Source organism: Vigna umbellata, chromosome 5 (assembly GCF_029865625.1).
Source record: "Vigna umbellata cultivar VRB3 chromosome 5, Vumbellata_1.0, whole genome shotgun sequence".
In the NCBI taxonomy this organism is placed as follows: Eukaryota; Viridiplantae; Streptophyta; class Magnoliopsida; order Fabales; family Fabaceae; genus Vigna; species Vigna umbellata.
The window spans coordinates 3,313,378-3,335,102 of NC_142169.1; the positions used below are offsets into that span (position 1 = coordinate 3,313,378).

Genomic DNA, 21,725 nt, shown 5'->3' on the forward strand with positions numbered 1-21,725 from the left:
TGTGTCACGTGTCACTATCAGGCCACAGTCATTGCATTAGTCTTAGTTTGATCCTTGTATTTTTATTTTGTCTCAAGTTGGTCCCTCTATTATTATTTTGTCTCAATTTACTCCTAATTTTAAAAATTAAACAATTTTGTCTCTCCCCAAATTCAAACAAAATTTAATTTGTATATATATCTTAACAAATATTCTTATTAAAATTTATACTTTTATTAAATATTTTTAACAAGATTAAGTTTGCTTATATTTTTATTTATTTAATTATATAAATATTAATTAGATTCTTTAAATATACCTATAAGAGATAAAAAAAAATAGTGAAATGACATGGTGGTGTGAATTCTCCAAATGATTTAGCTCATTGAACAAATTATTAATGTGAAAATTTACTTTCTTTTTAAAAAAAGTTGGAGAAAGTTTTCGTGAAATCGGTAATTAAAGGTAGTCTCTTCTTTCATGATCTTCCATGGAAACTTTCTCCATGAAAATTTATACCAGCATATTATGTCACTATTTTTTTAAATTCTTATAGGTATATTTAAATAACATATTTAACATTATAAAATCAATTAAATATAAATATAAATAAACTTAATTTTGTTAAAAATATTTAATAAAAATATTAATTTTAATAAAATTATTTGTTAGGATTTATATACAATTTAAATTTTGTTTGAGACAAAAAAAAATACAAGGACTAAATTGAGACACAGTAAAAATACACGGACCATATCAACCCTTTTCTAGCTTGTAACTTGCTTAATTCTCTCTATAATCTTAGTTTTATGAATAATTGTGTTTTGGCATACTTTGATGTAATTTTATCTATAATCCCTTTATTTTGTAGCTAATAATGTATTTGGAAGAATCTCCAACAATGTATAGAGTTGAACCAACCACAAGAAGCAAGCAGATCTGCAGAAAAAGAGAAAAAGATGGAGTGTAGAAAAGTCAGGCCAAGGGCCCTAGGTCAAGGGCCCTAAGCGCCACCTGCACCAACTGCACAGAAGCTGATTTCTGGTGTGCTCGCGCTGAGCGCCCCTTAGCAGAAGGCGCTGAACACCATTTTGTTGTCAGAATTTCTCCCTAGGCGACCCTCTAGGGGCGCTGAGCGCCAAGCACCTCGCAATTTCGCCTGGGGGCGTTAAGCGCTGGTGGCTCTGATGTGACAGATCTGTTCTATTTAAATCTAAAACGCGAAGGGGTTTGGGTCTTTGGTTCTTTGGAGGCACGATTCACTTAGAGAAGAGCTGCTAGGGTTTGTGGGAACACTCCCTTCTTCCTCTTTGGTTTCTTCTTCTTCTTTCGTGGCCAGTTTGTAAGCTTAAAGAAAATGTGGAAGAAGTTTTGTGTGAACGAAGAAGACAATGATGTGTTGGAGTTTATTGAGTGTAAAGACTATTGTATTTTTAATTTCAACACTTTCCAATAATGTCTTTTTCCATAACCTAGTTGTGAAGGAAAATCAAAATCCAACACGTGACAGAGCATACATAACAAAATTGAGAAGTACAAAGTCCGTTTGGTTCTTGAGAGAAGAGGGTAAGACGGAAATCTTGGAATGACAAAGAAGATTATGATTAGAAGAAGATTATTTTATACAATTAGACTACTAATTATTTTAAAATGGTAAAATTATTAATAAAATAATTATCATCAAATAAAATAATCTTTTAAAAATTAGATAATTGAATTAATGATTAATTATTATTTTGATTAATTAGTTTTTATCATGAGTCTTTATTATTTTGAATAATATATTAGTTCTGACCGAAAAAACAATACACACAAATTAGGATATAAACACCACATTGACAATTAAATTGATTACTAAGATATATATAATATTGTTAAATAAGTTATTTAGTTTTTATAACTCATTCTTATTCGTTAAAAGTTATTATTAGCATATTTTAAATTATAAAACAAGTTCATTCTTAAGATCTTATTTGTAGAAAAAGAAAGAAAAGTTAAGACAAACAAAGGTTCTACTTAAGTTTTTAACATTTTTAAAGATGGCAGGTGGACCTATTCCTACCCTAGAAAATGGAAGACAATATGAAAGCAAGATCACAATATTCGTGTTGGTCACATGTTTTGTAGCAGCCATGGGTGGTCTACTCTTTGGTTATGATCTTGGAATCACGGGAGGAGTAACTTCCATGGAACCATTCTTAATAAAATTCTTTCCGAGTGTTTATAAAAAAATGAAAGATGAATCTATCCATGAAAGTCAATACTGCAAATTTGACAATGAACTCCTTACTTTGTTCACCTCTTCTTTATATCTTGCTGCATTAGTAGCTTCTTTCTTTGCTTCCACCACCACCAGAATGATGGGACGTAAGACCTCAATGTTTGCAGGTGGTTTATTCTTCCTTGTTGGTGCATTGTTGAATGGTTTTGCCATCAATATTGAAATGCTCATCATAGGTCGATTATTACTTGGTTTTGGTGTTGGATATTGTAATCAGGTGAGACTTTGTATCATTTCTAATGCCTTAAAATTTGGTTATATGAATGTGGAGATACTTTCATGCTTCAACTGTTTTTAACCTTCCCTTTGTCTTCTTCTTTTTTATTATTATTTCCAATAGTCTGTACCTGTGTATTTGTCTGAAATGGCTCCAACATCGATAAGAGGTGCACTTAACATTGGATTCCAAATGATGATCACAATTGGCATCTTGATTGCAAACCTTATCAATTATGGCACCGCCAAACTAGAATATGGTTGGAGAATTTCTTTAGGTGTTGGTGGAGTTCCTGCAATCATGTTATGTGTAGGATCTCTTTTCTTAGGTGACACCCCTAACTCCTTAATTGAAAGAGGTAAAGAAGAAGAAGCTAAGAAAATGTTGAAAAAGATTCGTGGCATGGATAATGTTGATGAGGAGTTCCAAGACCTTGTTAATGCAACTAAAGCAGCCAAAGGTGTGGAACATCCATGGAAGAACATTATACAACCAAAATACAGACCTCAACTCACGTTTTGCTCTCTGATTCCATTTTTCCAACAATTCACTGGCATCAATGTCATCATGTTTTATGCACCCGTCCTTTTTAAAACTTTAGGCTTTGGTAATGATACTTCACTTATGTCTTCAGTTATCACTGGAGGTGTTAATGTGGTTGCCACTTTTGTTTCCATTTTCTCTGTGGACAAGTTTGGAAGAAGGATATTGTTCCTCGAAGGGGGCATTCAAATGCTTATTTGTCAGGTAAAAATATTAACTTAATCGGTAAACGATTTTTGTTATTTTAATATTTAAAAATAACATTTTTATTACTAAAGTCATTTGCTAGCATGAAGAACTAATTTGAAGTTCATAATATGTGTAGCTTGCTGTTGGAATCATGATTGCTCTAAAGTTTGGGGTGAGTGGTGAAGGCTATTTTACCAATGGAGAAGCCAGTCTTCTCTTATTCTTTATATGCGCATACGTTGCAGCATATGCATGGTCTTGGGGTCCCCTTGGGTGGTTGGTTCCTAGTGAAATATGTTCTCTTGAGGTTCGATCTGCGGGCCAAGGCACCAATGTTGCTGTAAACATGTTATTTACCTTTGTCATTGCACAAGTTTTCCTAACCATGCTTTGTCACCTGAAGTTTGGTCTTTTCTTTTTCTTTGCTGGATTTGTGCTTATCATGACCATTTTTGTTGCATTGCTCCTACCCGAGACAAGAAATGTTCGAATCGAAGAAATGAACAAAGTTTGGAAATCACATTGGTTTTGGAGGAAATTTGTTTCGGATGATGTAGTCAACAGTGGACATCCTTGTGTAGCTTCAATTTGAAATTAGATTGTTCAAGAACTTCATTTACTTGTACCAATAAAAGTTCTACCATTTATTCAAATAATTCAATGTAGTTATGTAGTTCCTATAGTTTGTAACAAATATATTCATTCAAAATCTGTACCAAATCCATTAAAAATATTTATTATATATTTATAATAATATTATAGAATATTGTTTGGATTTTGCTAGATTTTGCTTGAAGTGTAATTTTAATGTTAAATTATTTATATTCATCCCAATTCACTAGAAAATATCCTTTAAAATTTTATACATCTTAATCCTGTTTGGACGCATACCAAGACGACTCTTTTGTCATTCCTCCAATATTTGTTACCTTAATTATCGATCTAAAGGTCGCCGTACCCGACCCCAAAATCTCAAAATATCATCCAATCTTGTCGTAAAATCTTAAACTTAGTTAATCCCTCCTTTTTCAATTATATTTAAATAATTATCTAGTGCTTGCTTCTCCTGATTACTTTTAGAAAACTATTACTTCCATAACCATTCCCATCGATAAGGACAAAAAACGAACCTAGAAAAACTATTAAGAAGTTGACTTTATGCCTAACTCAACCCCACAAAATTGGTTTGTAAGCTACGGTCTGAACCCACTTACAAGTTGTGAATTGGACTTGTTTCTAGTCGATGTGAGACTTCCAACAACCTCGCTCACGTTGATGTATATACATATCACGCGTGAGATTAGACATTGATGGATGGTTCGATAGCGCTTGATAACAATTGGAACAATAAACCCAACAATCATAAAATTTTCCAAGCACAGAGTATAAACTACGACTCTTATAACATGTTAAGTGGTCTTTAAGCCTAACTGTATTTTTCAAAACTGGCTTGTAAGGTAAGGTTTGCACCTAATTATATACAATAAATTGGTCTTATCTCTAGTTTTTGTAGGACTTCCAGCATATATTTTAATTGGACTTTAAACCAAATTCAATCTTAAAATATCAACTTGTAAGGTGTGTTTTTACCCATTTATGTACTATATGCCGAGGTATATATATATATATATATATATATATATATATATATATATATATATATATATATATATATATATATATATATATATATATATATATATATATATATATATATATATATATATATATATATATATATATATCGAGAGTGGGACTAAAGAATACTAAGTGATTCTATAGTGACCCAATAGGAGGTGATATAATAGACCCAACAAACAATAAATCTCGCTAGGATAGGCTCCAACCAATGACTCTGATATCATGCTAAGACGTGAGCTTTAAGCCTAACTTAATAAAAAAAACCAAATTTTAAGATGAGATTTGCATCCACTTATATATTGTGAATGAGTCTTGTCTCTAGTCGATATGAAACTTTTAACAAATACTTATATAAATCATATCTATACTCACACAAAATCACTTCTTCTTAAACTTTGCTTCAAAATCAAAACAATATACCATGATTCTACAATATCCAATAGGAGTTGAAACACCAATTCATATCATATTAATAGATCAACCCCTAAACTACACTATCTAAACCAACACACTTCAATATAATCTTTAGTTTCTCAATTCTCTATTACTAATATTTGCAAATTAGACTAACTCCTATTAAACCATCAATATTTAGAAAACTTATTTAGCCATAAAAATTTATTTTCATGTCTCCATTTAACCACCAATTTCATTACATACATCAATCATCAATATCTTTAAATTATTGCACATAAATTCAATCCTAGAGATTATCCTTTGACATCATTTTTACAAAGCCCATTTTAGAATTTATCAATTTACTTGTGCAATCATCAATCTTCAAATATATCTAATGCACACTACATACTCAATTGTTGTAATCTCATTTCATTTCCCGAAAAACCAAACCCATAAAACATAATTCTGCACACATTCCTCTTTAAACCGTGTTTTAGCATCTAAAGAACTCAAACAGATAATTTATAGATTACTTATGGGAGTGATTATTTCAAAATAACTATTCATTATCTGATACGATTAGACTACTAATTATTTTAAAATAGTAAAATTATTAATACAATTATTATCATCAAATAAATTATTTTTTTTAAATATAGATAATTTAATTATTGAATACGAAAATTATGAATAGAAATTAAAATATATTCTTTTTAATTTTAAGACGTAAAAAAATATACCTTAAACAATTTTTTGCGGTTGAATATTTTTAATAGTTGTTAAATCATATAGAATATGATATAATTTTTCAGACAATTTTTAATCGTCAAAATACGATATTACACCATGAAAGTAACATCAGTGACGATTTTTACTCAATAGTACATTTTTTTTTCTTTTCTAGCAACAATACCAATCTTTTATTGTCATATCCAGTTCTTGACATATGTAATTTTTTATTAGTATTTTGACGGAAAGAAAGGTTATTTATAACTGTTGTTAACACTTAAAATACGGAAATTTTAACCATCACCAATTTAATATCTTTTTTATTTCGTGATGTGTTATAAAATCATCAATATCTATTGATAAATTAAATAAAAACATAATTGTTAATAGAAAAAGAAATTGAATATTATAAATAAAATGATAATAATAGAAACTAAAACTAAGGACCCTGTAATAAAAATAAATTATTATTTAAGTTAAATACGTAAAAATTTATTCTGTTGGAAATTGTTTTCTTCACTATTCCTCCAAACATGCTAACAAAATATGTGTTTGTTTGAAGTAAAATTCTAAATAAAATTTATAATCTAAAAAATAGGTATTCTAGTTCTAGTTTGTTTAAGATTTAATTATTCATAATGTTTATTCTTAAAATATCCTATTTAGTTTTTCTTACGATTCAACTATAAGGTTAATACACAATTTATTTTTAAATATATTGTCATAATACATTCACTAATTTGTTTTTTATTCTTTTAATTTTCAGGAGATAATAACAAATTTATTATTTGTAAATACATTTATTATCTTGACTTGTATTTCGATATTTATATATGTATATATATATATATATATATATATATATATATATATATATATATATATATATATATATATATATATATATATATATAATTATTTATTTATATATAATAAATATATTTTTTTATACATGTTATATACTGGTTAGTCATTAACTCAAAGTTTAATACACTTCTTTGATTATTCCAGAAATAAAAAAAAAAATTCTTCATTTGTCTCTTAAATAAATTGTAAATACATTTTTTATCAATCATTAAAATTTGCAATACCATTATAACGTCAACCTTATAATTACACATAATACTATGTTAACAACTATTTTAATATTAATTTATTTAAAATAAACACACTTTACATTTGAAAATTAAAATATTGTAAATTATTTGTATGAATACAATATTACTACATGAACATATAATTTTGTTTATAAATATTCTTAATTAAAATATTTTTAACTTATAATCATCCATTATAATGGCCTACCTTTTTGTAAATCAATTATTATTTTGATTAATTAGTTTTTATCATGAGTCTTTATTATTTTGAATAATATATTAGTTCTAACCGAAAAAACAATACACACAAATTAGGATATAAACACCACATTGACAATTAAATTGATTACTAAGATATATATAATATTGTTAAATAAGTTATTTAGTTTTTATAACTCATTCTTATTCGTTAAAAGTTATTATTAGCATATTTTAAATTATAAAACAAGTTCATTCTTAAGATCTTATTTGTAGAAAAAGAAAGAAAAGTTAAGACAAACAAAGGTTCTACTTAAGTTTTTAACATTTTTAAAGATGGCAGGTGGACCTATTCCTACTCTAGAAAATGGAAGACAATATGAAAGCAAGATCACAATATTCGTGTTGGTCACATGTTTTGTAGCAGCCATGGGTGGTCTACTCTTTGGTTATGATCTTGGAATCACGGGAGGAGTAACTTCCATGGAACCATTCTTAATAAAATTCTTTCCGAGTGTTTATAAAAAAATGAAAGATGAATCTATCCATGAAAGTCAATACTGCAAATTTGACAATGAACTCCTTACTTTGTTCACCTCTTCTTTATATCTTGCTGCATTAGTAGCTTCTTTCTTTGCTTCCACCACCACCAGAATGATGGGACGTAAGACCTCAATGTTTGCAGGTGGTTTATTCTTCCTTGTTGGTGCATTGTTGAATGGTTTTGCCATCAATATTGAAATGCTCATCATAGGTCGATTATTACTTGGTTTTGGTGTTGGATATTGTAATCAGGTGAGACTTTGTATCATTTCTAATGCCTTAAAATTTGGTTATATGAATGTGGAGATACTTTCATGCTTCAACTGTTTTTAACCTTCCCTTTGTCTTCTTCTTTTTTATTATTATTTCCAATAGTCTGTACCTGTGTATTTGTCTGAAATGGCTCCAACATCGATAAGAGGTGCACTTAACATTGGATTCCAAATGATGATCACAATTGGCATCTTGATTGCAAACCTTATCAATTATGGCACCGCCAAACTAGAATATGGTTGGAGAATTTCTTTAGGTGTTGGTGGAGTTCCTGCAATCATGTTATGTGTAGGATCTCTTTTCTTAGGTGACACCCCTAACTCCTTAATTGAAAGAGGTAAAGAAGAAGAAGCTAAGAAAATGTTGAAAAAGATTCGTGGCATGGATAATGTTGATGAGGAGTTCCAAGACCTTGTTAATGCAACTAAAGCAGCCAAAGGTGTGGAACATCCATGGAAGAACATTATACAACCAAAATACAGACCTCAACTCACGTTTTGCTCTCTGATTCCATTTTTCCAACAATTCACTGGCATCAATGTCATCATGTTTTATGCACCCGTCCTTTTTAAAACTTTAGGCTTTGGTAATGATACTTCACTTATGTCTTCAGTTATCACTGGAGGTGTTAATGTGGTTGCCACTTTTGTTTCCATTTTCTCTGTGGACAAGTTTGGAAGAAGGATATTGTTCCTCGAAGGGGGCATTCAAATGCTTATTTGTCAGGTAAAAATATTAACTTAATCGGTAAACGATTTTTGTTATTTTAATATTTAAAAATAACATTTTTATTACTAAAGTCATTTGCTAGCATGAAGAACTAATTTGAAGTTCATAATATGTGTAGCTTGCTGTTGGAATCATGATTGCTCTAAAGTTTGGGGTGAGTGGTGAAGGCTATTTTACCAATGGAGAAGCCAGTCTTCTCTTATTCTTTATATGCGCATACGTTGCAGCATATGCATGGTCTTGGGGTCCCCTTGGGTGGTTGGTTCCTAGTGAAATATGTTCTCTTGAGGTTCGATCTGCGGGCCAAGGCACCAATGTTGCTGTAAACATGTTATTTACCTTTGTCATTGCACAAGTTTTCCTAACCATGCTTTGTCACCTGAAGTTTGGTCTTTTCTTTTTCTTTGCTGGATTTGTGCTTATCATGACCATTTTTGTTGCATTGCTCCTACCCGAGACAAGAAATGTTCGAATCGAAGAAATGAACAAAGTTTGGAAATCACATTGGTTTTGGAGGAAATTTGTTTCGGATGATGTAGTCAACAGTGGACATCCTTGTGTAGCTTCAATTTGAAATTAGATTGTTCAAGAACTTCATTTACTTGTACCAATAAAAGTTCTACCATTTATTCAAATAATTCAATGTAGTTATGTAGTTCCTATAGTTTGTAACAAATATATTCATTCAAAATCTGTACCAAATCCATTAAAAATATTTATTATATATTTATAATAATATTATAGAATATTGTTTGGATTTTGCTAGATTTTGCTTGAAGTGTAATTTTAATGTTAAATTATTTATATTCATCCCAATTCACTAGAAAATATCCTTTAAAATTTTATACATCTTAATCCTGTTTGGACGCATACCAAGACGACTCTTTTGTCATTCCTCCAATATTTGTTACCTTAATTATCGATCTAAAGGTCGCCGTACCCTACCCCAAAATCTCAAAATATCATCCAATCTTGTCGTAAAATCTTAAACTTAGTTAATCCCTCCTTTTTCAATTATATTTAAATAATTATCTAGTGCTTGCTTCTCCTGATTACTTTTAGAAAACTATTACTTCCATAACCATTCCCATCGATAAGGACAAAAAACGAACCTAGAAAAACTATTAAGAAGTTGACTTTATGCCTAACTCAACCCCACAAAATTGGTTTGTAAGCTACGGTCTGAACCCACTTACAAGTTGTGAATTGGACTTGTTTCTAGTCGATGTGAGACTTCCAACAACCTCGCTCACGTTGATGTATATTGATAACAGTTAAAAAACTGTTATTTTCATGCTTAAAATTGATACTAAAAGCAACCTTTATACTTAGAAACTAGCTTGAAATCATGTTTTTCTTCATATTTTCAGAAATAAGAGAGCTGGACAGGTTTATGCTTGATTTCAGTGTTTTTGTGCAGGTTTTAAGGTGAATTTAGTGAAAGAAGTGAAGAAGGAGAGAGATGGAATCAGAAAAGACATCAAAAAGTGCAAAAGGAGAAGCCGAAGTCACCGCTCAGCGGCAGTTTACCGTTGAGCGGCACTCAGGAGCTTACGGGAGATCCGCTGAGGGGCAAAATGGCCGCTGAGGGGAAGAAACGAGACGCGCACTCACCGCTGAGCGGTACTTTACCGCTGAGCGGCACACTTATGGGCTTGGACCTAGATTTTTTGTAATTTTAGAATAGTATATAAGCTTTAGGACGTCCTAGGGTTTGTATCTTTGGCAAAGACGAAGCAAACACTCTCTCTTCCACCCCTTTGAAGGAGGATCTTGGATGCTCAGGCTTCCTCTTCACCTTTCTAGGGTTTTATCTTTCATTCTTTCATTATTGTTCATCTAGGATCACCATGAATATGGTGAACTAAACCTTGTATGTTTGTTGGGGAATCAATGTAATCTTTTGAAGCTCTCATATATGGAATTTGTGCTTGCATCTTAATCTAAGATTTATGCTTTCTTTCATCATTAGTTAGGGTTTTTCCTCTTTGCTTAATGTTTGCTTTGTTTAACTCATTCAATGCATGATTATTGATTTTGTCGATACGGGAACGTACAGGGAAGTCTAGATCCGGGGAATTTCTCCCAATAAGTATATTGGTTGCCTTAAGCTCCTGCACTTGATGAACTAATTATTAGGAATGCTAGGAATTGTATGAACTCGTAATTAGGGAGAAGCCTTCTTGAAAGGTACTTTAGAGAGTGGCATTAACAATGATGATTTGAATGTTGAATTCCTAAAATATATGAGAGTGGATAAGATGAAATTGAACCCCAACAACATATTCATATATATCTTTCATTGAAAGTGCGTGTCTTTTGCTTTTGCCATTGATCAACCTCATGCATACATGTTTAATTTCGTCTTTTGCATATTAAAATCCAATTATTTCGTTCTTAAGTCCTAGCTAATCAACAAATCACATAACTAAACTAGGCCATGAGTCCTTTGGGAGAACGATACTTGGTCTTACCGAGTTTATTACTTGAAACGATTCGGTCATACTTGCCGATTGTTCAACAAGTTTGTGACATCATATTTTGGTGATCATAAATTTGTCCATCATATATACATATCACGCGTGAAATTAGACATTGATGTATATACATTGTTTCGGTTGTTCGGATTCGTGTGGATTGCCGCTAGGATCTCGCTGGTTGACATTGTCTTGGATCTAGAAGTGAAGAAGACGTCGCGTGAAGTAGGGTGAAGGCGGTGTCAGCTTTGCTGATGGTTGCTTAGGGTAGAGGTGGTATGATTGTTGAACCTGATTGCCATGGGTGCTGATGACTTAAGGCAGGGACCCATTACTAGAAGTATGGCTAGAAGAATCCAAGAAGAGCTTGAAGATATGGATACAACAGGGCAAGTTCTTTTCCTTCATTTTAAGTGGAATTTGGAGATACCAAGAGAAGGGGCAAATCTATCCATATGAATGTCCAAGTTGCTAGCTGCACCACCACTCTTTGCTAAGCACACCATAGTAACATCAACACCAACAGACCACGTGCTGATTTGGTTTTTAGCACATTTTTAATAAGCCTTTCTAGAAGGCCTTCATATTTTACACATGGGTCACCACATGGCAGCTGATCCATCATTCTCGGTCCATTACTTCCTCGCTGCAACTTCATGGTTAGCCTATAAAATCATGGCAGCTACCTTTGTAAAACACTTTTGAATGAAATGAGAGTTTATCATGCTGAAGCATTTCCAGCAACCAAACTCTGCCCAAAAGTCACTCTACTTGTGCTTTCCCTCTTCCATCTAGCTTCCTTCCAGTGAAGGCCGCCTGAGCTAGTTTACCCACTTCACCTTAAGCTCTTCTCCTACCATCAACAACCATTGTTTCACCTCTGCACATTGCTGCTAAACCCCAAGCACCTCCTCTGCTGCCACTAATTTCATTTTGCATTTCCACTGCCCAACTTTGGTTTCCATCTTCCACTGCATTCAACCCATCACACTTGCTGGAGCAACCTCATCAAGTGGTATTCAGAGCCTAGGTTCTGCATCACGTTCCAGCTAAGTGTTCTTACCATTCCATATTGTCATAACTTTTCCTTCGTGTTTTCTTGTTCTGTGCACACTATTACATTCCATTTCCAATTCTCGTAGATTATGTTGTTAATTTCTTTGTTCCAGCTTTTAATTGCTTTATTGTTCATCATTTTAATCGGTTCACTTCATTGCTTTGAGTCTTTTAATTTGGAAATCTAATGCTGTCATGTCCAGTAATGTGTTTTGGTTTATTTTTGTCAAATTTCTGAGTTGAAACTTGTTTGGGATAAATCTGCTGAGTTTGATTGGATTTTCAATAGAAGCACATCAGATGAGCAATGATTAAAGAGCTCAGTGCATCTTGAATTCCATCACAGTACAGTGCCAATTGATGCATATCCAAATCTGTTTCAAATCTAGTTTTTCATTTTTCTAAAACTGCACCATATGGAAACATCATTCCTGTCTGTGTTGATGTAATGAAATTATAATGAGTGCATACCATTTGAACAGTGAATTGTCTAAGACAATAAACCTGGTTGCATCATTCTGTATAATCTAGAAATTCATTGATACAGCAGTTGCACCAATCTGCATTGTTTTTATTGAATGAGTTTTTTTTCTTCTGATTTTCATGATTTTGAATCTGTCCAGCTTAGAACTCATCTCTGGACATCTTTTCAGTCATTCCTAGAGTCTTGTTCAAGTTTAATTTGTTGTCCTGGAATCATAAGATTTGTTTACAGTTCAGTTTGACTCCTATAATGAAAATTGGTTGGTGATTTGGCTTAATTTTGGTGCTAAATAGCAACTGAAGTAGTGAAAATCGGAACTCCAAGTTTTTAGCCTCTGCTGGCAGTTTGAACAAGTTACATTTGGTTAAACAAAGTTGCTCATATCATAAAATTAAGTGTGCAAACGTGTTTGTGTAAAATTGCCATTCAAAACACCAAATTTTCAACACTTTTTCTGATGTAAGTTGCAGATTTTGAAAATTCAGAGTTTGGTATGATTAATGCATCAGATTCAGTGTTAGAAGATTGGTAGCAAAAGCTTGATTCAATTGAATTAAAAGAAGTGCACAATTCAAATCTTACCATAAATTGCACTGTAAAAAGCTATTTGAACCTGTACTAAGCAAATTTGAAAACTCTGATGCACACTTTTCAGCCTTCTTCTAGGCATTTTGTCAAACACTTTGCCTAGTTTAAATTTGGTTTCAAATTGATCATAGCTGCAACTTATCTTTGATTCTTGCTTTTCAAATCCACTCTAGATCCTTTCCTAAGTTCATTTTGAGTGCCACCATTCATTGGAAACCGATTAATTGATTGATTTAAGTTGTTTGAAAATCCTACACATAAGCTGTTTGATAAAACTACAGTTGTGCATTCTGGTTTAACAGTTTTCTAGCAGCAGTAGTGTTGATTTTCTGGCTTAATAATTGATTATTATTGGTGGTTTGTATGAGCTCTCTGTTGGGTGCAGAACTATCTCAAAACGTCCCACAACACTTGTAGCATCTTAGGGAGTGGATTGGAGCAAGGAAAGATCAACATTGGGGCTGATTTTTGGTGTAGCAGAACCGCATTCTTCATTGGTCTGTATAAAATCTGGTTGCTGCAACAGCAGTATATTTCACTTGGCAGCTGTGAGATTAGTGTGAATCAACCAAATTCACTTCCTTTGAGAGAAACCAAAGTTGCCACATTAAACTACCTTCTTGTTTTCCTAATTTTTTGTTGTTTCCATTGTATTTTGAATTTTTTTTCCATTCTTGTAAGTTGGCCATTTCAAGCAAGTGAAGTGGAAGAGCTCATAAGTGTTCTTCCCTCATTTGCTAACTTGACTTAAAGTCTCATTACTTTAAAATTGGTAGACGGTGAGTGTGTCTTAGATCCAAAAAGTGTAAGCCTCACCTAGGAGACCTCACCTTTAATTTCTTTTTAATTTGCAAGTTTCGCATAGGAAGTCTTAGAGTCCGGCCTTAGAGTCTAAGGTTTTCTTTCTTTGTGTTTGTTTGTGTCTCCATATATTTAGTGAATTTAGAAGTGATTTTGATTTAAAAACTTTTAGTAAGTAACTAAGGATATATTTGGCAAGGCAAGACTTAGTACTTAAGTCACCTACAAGGTCCACCTCTCTTACCTGGAATATTGTCCTCAAGTGAACTCTCTTAGTCTTTACTTCAAGGAAATTTTTAAGTTCATAAAATGTCTGGAAGATACTCCCCTAGAATTAATGAGGAGCCTAAAGATCAATTTTGTTTTCAAACTCTTGTCAATCAACTCAAAGAAATTGAAAGGAAAATAGGGCAAGAAAAGATTCAAAGAGAACTGCACAATGCCATGGTCACCAATGAGTTGAAAATGTTAAGAGATGAACAAGTTCAATATAGGGAGAGAAGCATGAGTGGAGAATCCCAAAGTGAACAAGAAGCCTTAAGAGTAGGAGATTACTATCCTTCTTCATCAAGAAGGCATAGGTGTGACTATGAAAATTATCCTCCTCCTCCTAAGGAAGTCAATGTGGTATTGCCTCATTTTCATGGGAAAGATAACATTGAGGCTTACCTTGACTGGGAAATGAAAGTAGAGCAAATATTTGCCTGTCAACAAGTGTCGGAGGAAAGAAAAGTCTCTCTAGCTACCCTTAGTTTTCAAGGGTATGCAATGTATTGGTGGACTGCTCTAGTCAAAGAAAGAATGAGACAACAACTTCCTCCCATCAAATATTGGAATGAACTCACAACTGCTCTCAAGAAAAGGCACATTCCTTCTTACTATAAAAGGGAACTTATGGATAAGCTCCAAAGGTTGCAACAAAAGTCTATGTTTGTTGAAGGATATAGACAACAGATGGAGCTATACATAATGAGAGCAGGGGTCACAAAGGCAGAGGAAACTACTTTAGCTAGATTTTTGAGTGGGTTGAATTTGGAAATAAGGGATAAAGTTGAACTTCTACCTTATAGAGATTTGAATGAACTTATTCAAATGTGTATAAAGGTAGAACAACAAAATCAGCGGAAAATTTTTGCCAAAAGATTTCAGTCTCCCTTTGAGCAGAAATCTACTAAAGCAAAAGAACCCCTCAAACCTCTAGCCAAAATAATTGAAAAACCAAACAAAGAGTCCTCTTCACACACTCGCACAAGTGACATAAAGTGTTTCAAGTGTCTAGGTAGGGGTCATATAGCTGCTCAATGTCCTACTAAGAGAACCATCCTTTTAAAAGGAAAGGACATCTATAGCAATGAAAGTGAATCCCCCACCAGTGATAGTGAGAGTGAAACAGAAAAAGAAGAGGAAGTGTTTGCAGATGATTGTCAGCTTCTCATGGTGAGAAGGGTGCTTAGCAGTCAACCAAGTCTAGAACAACTATCACAAAGAGAGAACATCTTTCATACAAGGTGTAAAATTCAAGAAAATTATTGTTCTCTCATTATTGATAGTGGTTCTTGCTGCAATTGTTGTAGCACAAGACTAGTTGAAAAGTTGAATCTTGTTGTAATACCTCATCCCAAACCTTATAAACTTCATTGGCTAAATGAAGATGGGGACATTACAGTCAAGAATCAAGTTAAAGTGGCTTTATCCATAGGGAACTTCAAAGATGAAGTTATTTGTGATGTAGTTCCCATGGAAGCTTGCCATGTGCTATTGGGAAGACCATGGCAATTTGATCATAACACTATACACCATGCTCTTACCAATACCATAACTGTGCACAAAAAGATAAGAAATTTGTGCTTCAACCTTTGACACCTATCCAGGTGGCACAAGATCAAGCACAAATGAAGTCCACCAGGGAACAGGAAAAGAAACAAAAAAAAGAAAAAGAATACAAAACAAAAGAGCGGAGTAGTCACTAGGGAAGAAAGCGAGGTGAGGGAGTCTAGTGTTCCCTTCCACAAGGTCACTCAACATGAAGTTCTTTTAACTAAAAAGACTTTAAACCACACACTTCAAGTTGAGCAACCTTCATATCTTCTTCTTTGCCAAGGGACACTCACCTGCACATCTAGTGAGTCTCAGACTTCTACTCTTTCTCCTTCAATACACAAACTTTTGAAGGAATTTGATGATCTATTTCCCAAAGAAATTCCAAATGGGCTTCCACCATTAAGAGGAATAGAACATCAAATTGACTTCATTTCAGGGGCAACTCTTCCTAATAGCCCTGCCTATAGGACTAATCCCCAAAAAACCAAAGAGATTGAGTCACAAGTCCAAGAGTTATTAGATAAGAGTTTGGTTCAAAAGAGCCTAAGCCCCTGTGCTGTACCTGTGTTGTTGGTTCCCAAAAAGGATGGGAAGTGGCGCATGTGTTGTGATTGTAGGGCTATCAACAACATCACAATCAAGTATAGACATCTCATCCCTAGACTTGATGATATGTTGGATGAGTTACATGGGGCTCAAATTTTCTCAAAAATAGATCTTAAAAGCGGATATCACCAAATTTGAATCAAAGAAGGTGATGAGTGGAAAACTGCTTTTAAAACTAAGTTTGGGTTATATGAGTGGCTGGTAATGCCTTTTGGTCTTACAAATGCCCCAAGTACATTCATGAGACTTATGAATCATGTTTTAAGGGATTGCATTGGGAAGTTTGTAGTTGTTTATTTTGATGACATATTGGTATATAGTCAAGATTTGCAAAATCATGAAAAACATTTGAGAGTTGTTCTAATAATTCTTAGAACCAATAAATTGTTTGCAAATCTTGACAAATGCACCTTTTGTGTTGATAGTGTCATCTTTCTAGGTTTTGTAGTCAATAAAAAAGGGGTCCATGTTGATCCTGAGAAAATAAAGGCCATCCAAGAGTGGCCAATTCCAAAGAATGTAGGAGAAGTTAGGAGATTTCATGGATTGGCAAGTTTTTACAGAAGATTTGTGCCTAACTTCTCTAGTCTAGCTTCACCTCTCAATGAGTTGGTGAAAAAGGATGTTGCATTCACTTGGGGAGAAAAACAACAAAAGGCTTTTGAGATACTTAAAGCGAAGCTCACGCAATCTCCCATTCTAGCTCTTCCAAATTTTGCCAAAACTTTTGAGTTAGAATGTGATGCTTCTGGACATGGAATAGGTGTTGTGTTATTACAAGAAGGCCACCCAATTGCTTATTTTAGTGAAAAACTTCATGGTGCTTCTTGTAATTACCCTACCTATGACAAAGAGCTCTATGCTCTTGTGAGGGCTCTTCAAACTTGGGAACACTATCTTGTTTTCAAGGAGTTTATTATTCATAGTGCTCATGAATCACTAAAATATTTGAAGAGCCAACACAAGTTGCAAAAGAGACATGCTAAGTGGCTTGAGTTCATTGAACAATTCACTTATGTTATCAAATACAAGAAAGGGAAGTCTAATATAGTGGCGGATGCTTTGTCAAGGAGAAATATTTTACTAGCCACTTTAGGAGCTCAAATTCTGGGGTTTGATAACATAAAAGAATTATATACTCAAGATAGTGAGTTTGCCACCTTATATGAGGAATGTTTGCAAAAACCACAAGGAGGACTCTATGTGAGAGATGGGTATCTTTTCAAAGAGGGCAAAATTTGTATACCCCAAGGTTCACAAAGAAAACTCCTTGTCAAAGAGATGCATAAGGGAGGGTTTATGGGGCATTTTGGGGTTGATAAAACCTTAAGCATGCTAAAAGAAAAATTCTTTTGGCCCCACATGAGGAGAGAAGTTCAAAGGCATTGTTTTAAGTGCATTACTTGTCTAGCATCCAAATCTAGAGCAATGCCTCATGATCTTTATACTCCCTTACCCATTGCTTCAACTCCTTGGGAAGATATTAGCATGGATTTTGTCTTAGGACTACCAAAAACTTCTAGGGGCTTTGATTCTATTTTTGTGGTTGTGGATCGTTTTAGTAAAATGGCCCATTTTATACCATGCCACAAGATAGATGATGCAAGTAATGTGGCTAGGTTATTCTTTCGAGATGTGGTTAGACTTCATGGACTACCTCGGGTCATCATTTCTGATAGAGATTCAAAATTTCTTAGTCACTTTTGGAGAACCTTATGGTCTCGATTAGGGACTAAGTTTTCTTTTTCTACTACTTGCCATCCTCAAACGGATGGTCAAACTGAAGTAGTAAATAGATCTCTATCCACTCTATTGAGAGTAGTCCTCAAGGGTAACAACAAATCTTGGGATGAGTATCTCCCACATGTGGAGTTTGCTTATAATAGGGTAGTTCATCGAACTACTAAAATCTCTCCTTTCGAAGCTGTATACGGTTTTAATCCTCTCACACCTATGTATTTAATTCCCTTACCTTCTTCACATGAGTTTATTCATCAAGAGGGAATATCTAAATCCAAATTCATTAAAACTTTTCATGAGAGGATTAGTAATCAAATACAACAACAAAGTGAGAGATATGTTAAGTATCATAATAAGGGTAAAAAGGAAGTCATTTTCAATGAAGGTGACTTAGTTTGGCTTCACCTTCGAAAGGAAAGATTTCCTACTCAAAGGAAGTCCAAATTAAGTCCTAGAGGAGATGGTCCTTTTAAGATCCTTAAGAAGGTCAACAATAATGCTTATCAATTAGACCTTCCATCAGAGTATGGTGTCTATTCTACTTTTAATGTTACTGATCTTCGTCATTTTGCAGGATTTGATACAGATGATGATTTAGATTTGAGGACAAATCCTCTTCAAGGGGAAGGAGATGATGACTTAAGGCAAGGACCCATTACTAGAAGTATGGCTAGAAGAATCCAAGAAGAGCTTGAAGATATGGATACAACAGGGCAAGTTCTTTTCCTTCATTTTAAGTGGAATTTGGAGATACCAAGAGAAGGGGCAAATCTGTCCATATGAATGTCCAAGTTGCTAGCTGCACCACCACTCTTTGCTAAGCACACCATAGCAACATCAACACCAATAGACCACGTGCTGATTTGGTTTTTAGCACATTTTTAATAAGCCTTTCTAGAAGGCCTTCATATTTTACACATGGGTCACCACATGGCAGCTGATCCATCATTCTCGGTCCATTACTTCCTCGCTGCAGCTTCATGGTTAGCCTATAAAATCATGGCAGCTACCTTTGTAAAACACTTTTGAATGAAATGAGAGTTTATCATGCTGAAGCATTTCCAGCAACCAAACTCTGCCCAAAAGTCACTCTACTTGTGCTTTCCCTCTTCCATCTAGCTTCCTTCCAGTGAAGGTCGCCTGAGCTAGTTTACCCACTTCACCTTAAGCTTTTCTCCCACCATCAACAACCATTGTTTCACCTCTGCACATTGCTGCTAAACCCCAAGCACCTCCTCTGCTATCACTAATTTCATTATGCATTTCCGCTGCCCAACTTTGGTTTCCATCTTCCGTTGCATTCAACCCATCACACTTGCTGGAGCAACCTCATCAGGTGCATTAAAGATGGAGGAGGAAAGATTGCCCCCATGAGGATGAACCCGTGAATGAAGAAGAAAAGGGTTTCCAATTTTGACCCTACAATTTAAGGTTTTTTCTTTTAATTTTAATTCAATCATAGACAAAATTAAAATTGGCCTTACATGTGGCACATCGTTAGCGACGTCACAAAAAAACTAACTTCGTTAGTCAATAAAGACTAAATATGACACTTTTTAAAAGTAGAGGGACGAAAATGGATTAAAGTTTCGGAAAGGGGCGAAAACTAAAATCGCATGATAGTTTAGGGACCAAAAACATATTTAACCCTATATAGATTTAGATATATACTTAGATGTTTTGTACAATAGTTTACTTCTTTTGAGATATTCATGTATAGGAAGTTTTGCAAAAATGTTTTTATTGATATAATTATTACTTTGGATATTGTAACGGTAAATTACATGTTCTTTTGTCTATCTTCTTTATTCTATCAAACCCATAATATTTTTTTTTGGTACACTACTCTATTAAATGAGATGTTACATTTTTGGTATTAGAGTCGTAGTTCCTTAGAAGATATGTGAGTATAGGTTTTCTTAGCTTTCGTTGTGTGTACTGGTTGTGTTAGTGCTAGTGAGATTATCTTATTAGTGGATTGATGGTTTCTTTCTTAGTCTGAACAAAGTTATTGCACATAGGCCACCTCCTACTCCTCCTCCTATCGACAGAGACATCACAACTTCCATAGATGGCAACTATATAATAGTTGGGTGAAACAAGGGTTGCAGCTAGATCGTCTCACCTTCCACCTACTCAAACTCTAGAATGGAGTTTAGAGAGCTTTCTACAGCATCATTCAACTAAGTTTAATGGTAGGATAAGCCAGATGAGGCAAATCAGTGAGTGAGGGATATGGAAAGGATTTTTTAGGCAAAGAGATACTCAGCTGACAATTTGAGAGGTTTTGTGAATATATGCTTAATGGGGAAGCTGACCACTAGTGGGGTAGAATGAAGATGTGGTTAGAGGAAGGTGGAGAGACTATCACCTGGGAGATATTTAAGAAGAAGTTTTATGTAGAATACTTCCCTGATAGTGTGAAGTTTCTAAAAAAAGTGGAGTTCCTACAGTTGGTTCAAGGAGGAACTTTGTGTCTGAATATGCAGAAAAGTTTAAACATTTGATCATGTTCCATAATTTGAAGATGGACAAGGAGTGACAATGCCGAATGTTTGAAAATGGTCTAAGGATGTAGGGAAAATGAGAGAAAAACTTGGCAGATCTTGATTTGGGCAGAGTTTTGGTACAAATGTGGGTTTTAATGAATTATGGGTTAGTATTCATAGATGTTGAGATTGTTGATAGGGGGCACAGTTGTTGCTTAACCCAATCTCAGAAATATCTGTGTTTTTTATGATGACAACACATAATTAATAACAAATGTATATTTTGTGTTACATGTTCTGTGTTTACATATTATATGTTGTTCTTTACTCTGTTAAATTTGTATGAGCATACATGAGAACATGATTGTATTGTTCATTGCATATCACTGTGCTAAATATGTGATTTTATATGTGTATGCATGACATATGTTTTTGGAAAAGGAAAACCACATGCACTTTAGTTGAACTTTAAATATGTGACAAAGTAGTAGTTTTAAGTCGATTACATTATGGGGTGAATTGATTAAAACTCGTGTATTTGCACCGTAGCTTTTCAAGTGTGCTGTGAGATTTTTCAAGAAGAAAAGTTTTCAAAACTGTGCTAAGTATTGTTGCTTAATCGATTGCATGTGATTTGTATTCGACTAAGTTGATTGATGTTTTGAAAAACTGTTAAATGCTTGTCACAACTAACGTAACGGTCATATTTTTAATTGTGTTGACCAAGCTTTAAATGATAGTCGATTGCAATAATTGTACATTCAATTAATTACTGTGATTGCTGCTAAACTATTATAACATAATTGGTGTATTCGATTACGTTAGTAGCAAAGTCGATTAAAATG

The 21,725-nt window shown here is 33.7% G+C and overlaps 2 pseudogenes; both read left to right on the plus strand.

Annotated features, from left to right (window-relative positions):
• Window positions 1–2,018: 2,018 nt before the first annotated feature.
• LOC124847121 (sugar transport protein 10 pseudogene) lies at window positions 2,019–3,801 on the plus strand (annotated as a pseudogene).
• A 3,808-nt stretch (window positions 3,802–7,609) lies between these two features.
• Window positions 7,610–9,392, plus strand: LOC148197536 (sugar transport protein 10 pseudogene; annotated as a pseudogene).
• Window positions 9,393–21,725: the final 12,333 nt, after the last annotated feature.